The following is an 8,300-nucleotide window of genomic DNA, read 5'->3' as shown; positions in this document are numbered from 1 at the left end:
CTTTTTGTGATGACATTTTTTGAAAATGTCGTCGCTAATAGTTCTATTGACGTCACTTTTTGTCATTACCTTCGATGTGGAAATAGTGACGACATGTCGTTAATAAAATTTAGCGACAACGTCTTGTCGTCGTTAAAAAACTTTTAATGACGACTTTGCGGTGATGATAAGTCGTCGCTAAAGACTTTTTAGCAACGACATAGTGTCTTAGCAACAACATATTGCTCTTTTCTTGTAGTGATATATAACATCTAAAGTTTAACATAGCTATATAATATTCGTGAACAAGAAATAGCTGGAACAAAATCTATCTTCTATACTGTAGTTTAATTAATGCTTAGAGCACAAAAGATTAACGATAAAATTACTTTCAAAGTAAACATAAGTTCCAAAAAAAACACATAAGGTTCCTTTTCCTCATTCATGAGTGCTCATGTTGCGCCGCTCTTAATTGGCAACTTTATTCCTTGATTTTGATAAAACAAAGAAATTGAAAAATCTGATTCCCTTTCACTTTGATTCCGATCTGGTCGATCTAGTGCCGCTCACTTTCTCTCCCTATGCTTCATAGATTTAGAGTTTTGAAGTCCGATTGAGAATAGAAATGCTTAGGATTTATATTTTCTGGTGATTTCTATTGTTATACAAGTTAAAAAAAAAACAAAAAAAAACAAAAAAAAACAAACAAACAAACAAACTGTTGAGGAATAAATATTATGTAGAATATGAAAAATAACTAACAGGATAGGAAAGATAATAGGTAGAATATAAAAAATAATTTATAAGATATGAAAGAACTCGATTTGAAAAAAATAAGTTACAAAATATAAAAATAACTTATAGGATATGAAAAATAACTTATAAATTATGAAAAATAAGTAATAAATTATGAAAAAATAATCTAGAGGATATGAAAAATAATCTGTATAATATTAAAAACATGAAATAAATTTAAAAATAATAGTATAAATAAAATAATGTTACTTTTTATGGCTTTTTTAAAAATTATCCTTTTTCTTATATAAAAATGCAGGCCGACGCATGTGACTTTCTGAAACTGGATTAGGGGCATTAGGCCAACCATATCAGACAAATTCTTTTGGGCCAACCCGATCCCATTTTGAGGAATTAAGGATTGGTTTGGTAGATATATTCATAATTATGATTTAGATTTTAATTCATAATCAATATTTATTTACAGTAATTTTAAATTATGATTCAGAATCATGATTCAGATTTAATATTTAGTTTGATGATTCTGAATCATGATTCAGAATCTGATGTGATATTTTAAACCAGAATCACTCATGATTTTAAAACTATCTCCCTCTTAATTCAAGATGATTCAAACCCTTAATTTTAAATCATAGTTTTAAAATTATGATTTGAATATAAAATCATAAATCATAATTCTGATTCTAAAATCATAATTAGAATTACCTTAATTTAAATTCTCATATCAAACAAATCCATCCTAAGACTACCTGCCACGTAGGCACGTACTTTCTATGGGGATCGAATTTTGCGAGCAATGTAGGCTTCGTTCACTTCGCAGATTCGAGTTTTCAATTCGAACTGAGATGTGACATTTTTTTAGAGCTTTTCACTGTAGCAGAAAAAATTAGATTTGACATTTTCTGAGAGTTTTTTACTACAGAAACCTAAAACTGAAAACTCTTATCGGTGAAATGAACGAGGCCGTAAACTATTGCATTTTCTGACACAGAGCCAAATGGACTTAAAACATGATAGGACCATTTTACCCGCATATGATTAATTGTACTGATTTCAGTTTCTTTGTGGTTCCTTTTTTTTCTTCGATTCTTCCCCAAATTTCTCGCCATCTCTTCTGCGACTTCTCACACCGTCCTTCGGCACTATGTTTTTTCAGAACCTTGCCTCACCACCTCTCTCCCAATCTCTCTCGTCGTCCTCTGCAGTGTTCTTCCTTTGCAGCCTCTCCATCTCTCTCTCCGTCTGTGTTCCCCTCTCTCTCTTCTCAGCGTTTGTCTTCCTTTCTTTCTCCCTCTCTCTCCCTCTCTCACTCTCTCTCCTTCATTGTCGAGATTCATCACCCCTCTTTCTCTCTTCTTCATCGATACCGACTACGCCGAGATTCACCGCTGATGTCTTGAGGAGCAGATCTGCGAGCCCCATTGCGGCTACTGCGCGTCAGGAAGGAGATCGATCTCTGTATTTCCTCACAAGTATCTCCCCCTCTGCGGCGCTCCTCCCCCGATCATCAACTAACCGGAAGCTCTGTCATGCCTCGATCAACAACAATCGCGACGCTCCACCAAGCTTCCCAATCTGCAACCATCACAGAGCTCCGCCACGCCTCTAGTTCTGCAACCACCGCGGGCTCCACCACCACTGCGAGCTCCAGCTTTAAAGCCCTCTGATTGTCACGTTATAGACCGGCCCGACCCGATTCGGCTTGGACAGTCTCATTTTAAAAACTTGAAAAAATAAAAAATTTATTTTGAGGGAGAAAATTGTAATATAAGAGAATAGAAAGGAAGAAAAGTAAGAGGAAAAACCCCCAAACACCATGGAAACCCCTACCTAGAAATCTACCCAGATAGAACCTGCCAAATTATTTTCGTCTATTTCCATCCCTAGTTCTTGTAAAAGATCCCTTTCTTCTAGAATAGAAAACCTAGTAGAATACTCCTATATTCCAAAAACCGCTATAGTAGAAGAGTCAGTCCCTCCTTTGTTAAGTTCATACAATGTTTTCAAAAGACACCATCGTACCATTAGACAACTTATCTCTAGTAACAGACCAACTGTTAAAGAATATGTCGAGTCCTCTAAGCTTGATAAGTGTCTTGTACTCAGTACCTCTCAAGAACAGTATATTGATCTTGAGATTCCAAAAGAGCTCATCACCCAATGGCTTGCTGAAGGCCATACCCATATTCACTTTAGAGCAATTAGGCTCGTCTTAACCCTTCATGGCAGAAAAGGTCTCCCTGTCATTGTTCGTCTGGCTCTCCTAGATACTAGGTACACCAAATACGAACATGCAGTAATAGGAACCACACTCTCCACTCTCCATGCTGGTAGTGTGCTATTGACCATTTTCCCAAACTTCAATATACCATTAAAGGATCCAAACTTGTCCACATGTCTCAAAGTCCAACTTCAGATCACAGGTGCAGAACAAGTTCCATCCTCATACATAGCCACTATCTACCATCAGCTCATCTACAGATTACAAAACCATGCACTCGATCTCCCTGTTCCAGGTCATACACCAGATACTCTGCTAATTACAGCAGAAAGAGAAAATGAGATCCCAACTATTGTGCAGATTTCCAAGCAGCTCTCCCGAGAAGAGATCACAAAGCTGATGCCTCTAGAATGGTTCACCAACTATGAAAAGTTGCACCAGAATCAGAAGCCTATTCATACAGCAGATCCAACATTCATCCGGTTTGAAGATGGACAGGTAAAAACTATCTTCAAACTCCCTGATGAAAACTCCAGCATAACTTCATCCCTGGTGATCAAACCAGCTGCTATAGAGGAAGACGTCCCTATTGCTTGTTTCACAGTAGACGGATCTAAGATCTTCACAGATAAAGTCGATGGTCATTTCATATGGGATTCTGATCCCTCTATGTGTGACCCAAACTGCGACTGCTGGATGGATCTCGAAGAAGAGGAAGACGATCTTCCGAGTACCAGAAGAAGAAAGAAAAAAGGTGCTTGCACCTCTCAACCTCAGACGACCAGAAGACAATTCCACCCTGATGACCCAGACAGTCCATGGGTTGTCAAGAAAAGCCCCAAGAACTCATCTGTCTCAGACACCACACCTTGTATGATGTTCACATCATACGATCAAGACTTCCCGGCTATTGAAAGGCATGTAAACCAGACAACCAAGGTGGCCTTTCGACCATATGTTCAGCCTACAGAAATATAGCCAGGCGGAAGAACGAAAGCTCCAACACAGGCAGAAGAAGTTCCGAATTGGCAGACCCAAAACGCCAGGGCACAGAACCAAGTCCTGCAGAAGATCGAAACTAAAGTTGACAAGGTCATTGCCCAAGCCAGCCTTACTGATAAAAGGCTTGATAGTCTTGGAAATGAGATAAGAAGAATGTATGAGAACCTCCAGTCAAGAATCAAACGTCTAGATTATGACTTGAGAAGTCTCATCAACCAGGGCTACTTTGGCCCAGAATTTGACAGGAAAGAAGCATAAATTCAAAAGCTAAAAGCTGAACTCAAACAGATCGATGACGACCTAGATAAAAGAGAAAGGAGAATGTTCGATCCACCCTCCTATCCTCTCCCTCCTTTTGGTCCATCCCTGTTCCCGTCATATTACTATTCTTCCCAGCCTAACTATTCTAAGGTCTTCAAAATGACCCATGAGATCTTCAAAGATCCGATATGGTCAAACCCATTGGGCTCTAAGCCGTCTACTTCAACAAAACCAACTTCTTCAAAATTAAAGACCACCAGAATGAGTCTCTCCTCAGAAGAAGAAGATGAACCTGTTTCACAAAAGCCTAAACAGGCAACAGGTGAAAAAGAAAAAAGACAGGAGTACCCTCCTGCCTGCATGGCTTTCCCTTCAAAAGCAGAAACAACCTAGCAACCAAAAATGTTCTCTGAATCAGACTCAGAACCATTAGAGTCCTCAAAAAGTTCACCTGAAATAGAAACAGACTCCAAGGAGTCTGAAGAAACAGACGATACCATGGACATCACACAACTGTTGATGACTACCTCTACAGGATCCAATGATCAACAAACACGGATGAAGATGGGAGAACCCACACAGGAGTCATCCCCCATAATTGAATAACCTTCTGATGTTCAGCAGCAGTCAGGAAATACGTCCGCAAAGCCAACAACTGGCCCTTGGTTCACTTTTGACACAGTTCCTCCAGATAAATGGAGGGAAAATGAGTGAATTCGAAGCATGGATTGACCTACAAATGTCAAAACCTGGGGCAGAACTCCAAGCTGTTCTCAGAGAATTCTCCTCTAGATTCACTAGCACTCTCAGAGACTGGTTTCAGAGTCTCGGAGGATATAGACAGCTCCAGTTCATCAAGGTAGATACTGCAGCAGGGATACTTGGACTCTTACACCAAGAGTTCATCAGAGATTTTAATCTCATTGATAAGCAGATGCGTCAAGAATACTTTGAGATGAAATGTTGTTCTTTAAAAAGAAAAGACATTGAATTTCATTATCAAAGAATGTCTCGGCGATATTACATGCTCAATGGATTTAATGATCCAAACCTCCAACAAGTATACCTGTCATCACTACCACAAGAACTGCAGCCAGAACTTCAAAGGTCCCTCCTAGCCACAAAGAAGGAACTAAAGGATATCTCCATTGGGGAAATCCATCAACTGGCTCTAGCAGCTCTCAACAAGCTCTGTGAAACACAAGAGCTATTCTCCTCCATGATGAAGGAAAGGTCCAAATTCAAGAAGGCTTGCAGAAAGCCTTACTTCAGATCAAATGCAAAGATAACAAGTGCTCCTGTAGCCCTGCAAAGCACTCCCGTGACAAAACTGCAAGAAGATCCCTTAAGACTAAGAAGTTCAACAAAAAAGGAGGAAAGTTCCGATTCTTCAGAAAGAAAAAACATGGCAGTCCAAAGTCAGACCGTTATTTTAATTGCGGAGAAAAAGGACACTATTCGAAGAATTGTCCAAAGAAATCTGCCAAGTCAGCCAGAATCATACAACAATTACAAGCTAGTGCAGCATACCAACATGAAGAAGATGCTGATCTAGAATCCCTGTAATCAGAACAGGATGATCCAGATATGGATACAGTCTTCGCCATCCCCAACTCAGAATATGAAGACTCTGGCCCTGAAGATGAAGTAGACTACCATGTTCCAGTCTACAACATGGAACAATATTCCATTGCTATGCCAACCCCTCCACTGCCAAATGTTGAGGTCCAAATTCTAGCTTCGAAGTATGATAATCCAGTAAGCTTAATTGCCTACATGGATACTGGTGCAAGAAGAATGATGATGAACCCAAAGGTCCTTCCACATGATTCTAGGGTCCCACACATTGAATACTTCAAAGCTGCTGATGACCAGGTATTCAAAACAGAACTAATTACCAAAAACAAGATTGGTATTAAGTTCTTCCCCGGCTGCATCAAATGGACAAAAGTTCTTGGAAGCTCACTACCAGACAAGGACCTCCTCATCGGAATGGATGTATACTGTCAGCAAGAAGCCTTCAAATCCTCCCTACCAAATTGAAATACAAAAGACAGTTCAGACCCTACTCCACCATTCTAAAGATGTTTTCCATCAAGGAAGCTCCAACAAAATATGAAGACATGAAAAATAAACTTCTGAAGTGCTGTGATGACAGCCATGATCAATTCCACCATCCTAGCTTGCTATGGAAAAATCAAAAGTTCTTCATACAGCTTCCTTTCAAGAAAAATGAGGACGTCAATCCAACAAAGGCCACTCTTCCAGGAATGACCCCATCAGATTTAGCCTTGGCCCGTGAAGAATGTGCTCAACTCCTCAAACAAGGATTGATTGAGCCCACCAAGTCAAATTGGGCTTGCCAGGCCTTCTATGTGGAAAAAAGATCTGAACATGTCTGAGGAAAGAAAAGGCTTGTCATTGATTACAAGCCTCTGAATCTGTTCCTAAAGGATGACAAATTCCCCATTCTCAAGACCAGCTCTCTGTTCACTCACTTGAGAGAAGCCCAAGTCTTCTCTAAGTTTGATCTTAAAGGAGCTTTCTAGAAATTAGGAATTGTTCCGGAAGACAAGCCCAAGACAGCCTTTTGCATTCCAGATGCACAGTATCAATGGCATGTTTTGCCATTCGGACTCAAAACAGCCCCGTCACTGTTCCAGCGAACGATGGCCCGAATCTTTGAGCCCATTCTATATAGTGCCTTAATCTACATAGATGACATCCTTCTGTTCTTAAAGGATGAAGAGGCCCACAAAGTCCTACTGGCCCATTTCCATCAAATCGTAGACAAGCATGGAATCATGCTTTCAGAAAAGAAGAGCCAAATAGGACAAAGCCAGATTGAATTCCTAGGGATGCAGATATCCCAAGGAAAGTTCCAACCTGGCCCACACATTGCTTGAAAATTATTGACGTTTCCAAATAAGAACCTTTCTGTAAAGCAGATTCAACAGTTCTTAGGGATAGTTAATTATCTCAGAGATTTCATCCCACGTGTGACTGAACACACTAGCCAGCTGTCAAAAATGTTGAAAAAGAATCCCTCTCAATGGGGGACAGAACAGACAGCCGCTATCAGTGCTTTAAAAAAGATAGCACAATCACCACCTCCTCTAAAGATTCCAAGCACAGGAAAACGAGTCCTACAGACAGACGCAAGTGATCACTACTGGGGGCCATCCTTATCGAAGAAGAAGGCGACAAGAGGTACTATTGTGGTCATGCTAGTGGTCAGTTCAAAGAATCAGAAAAGCACTATCACACCATCTACAAAGAGATTCTTGCGGTAAAATATGGAATTCAAAAGTTTGATTTCCATCTTAGAGGTTTTAATTTTGAGGTCCGGATGGATAATTCATCATTTCCCAAGGTCCTTGATTTCAAAAATAAAACCCTCCCTGATCCGCAATTACTTAGACTTAAAAGCTGGTTTGAAAGATATGACTTTTCTGTCAAACATATAAAAGGCCACCACAACCTCATCCCTGACTTCTTAACTTGACCAAAACCAGTCCAGATAATCACTCCTGTAAAACCTTCCCTCTCATCTACATGAGTACCAGTATCCACACACCACTGTGTTTCCCGGTTAAAACAGACCACCATTTTCCCCCAGGACTAGACAGCACTGCCTCCCCTGAACAGATCAAACACTATGCTAGAATCCACCTATTCGACCATTTATCCAGAGTCTGTAAGGTCAACCCACATGAGTTCTTGTACAACCCAGATCAACCGTACCTCACCATCTTCCACCTCCGCCCTTTTTTCAAGGTTACACAGGATGGTATTTGGTACCTATGGTGCCAGATAACTCTCTACAGGATCGCACTAAACTTTCCACTGATGTAGTTGCACACACACCTCAATGATCCCACTAATGAAGGATCAACTCTGTGGCAACTCCTCGAAATGCTCAATCCACTTATGTGGTGGAGAAAAGAAGTTGAGCGACTTCTCCAATGTCACAAGATCTGGACCTTCTCTCCTAAGGAAGTCCCACTGGTACACACTGTCTTCTTTCTACACCGACCATACTTGCTCAATACACAGACACAGGGACTTTACACTCAACATG

This window comes from Morus notabilis, unplaced genomic scaffold (assembly GCF_000414095.1).
Source record: "Morus notabilis unplaced genomic scaffold, ASM41409v2 Scaffold495, whole genome shotgun sequence".
NCBI classification, from domain to species: Eukaryota; Viridiplantae; Streptophyta; class Magnoliopsida; order Rosales; family Moraceae; genus Morus; species Morus notabilis.
This window is presented reverse-complemented; position numbering follows the sequence as displayed.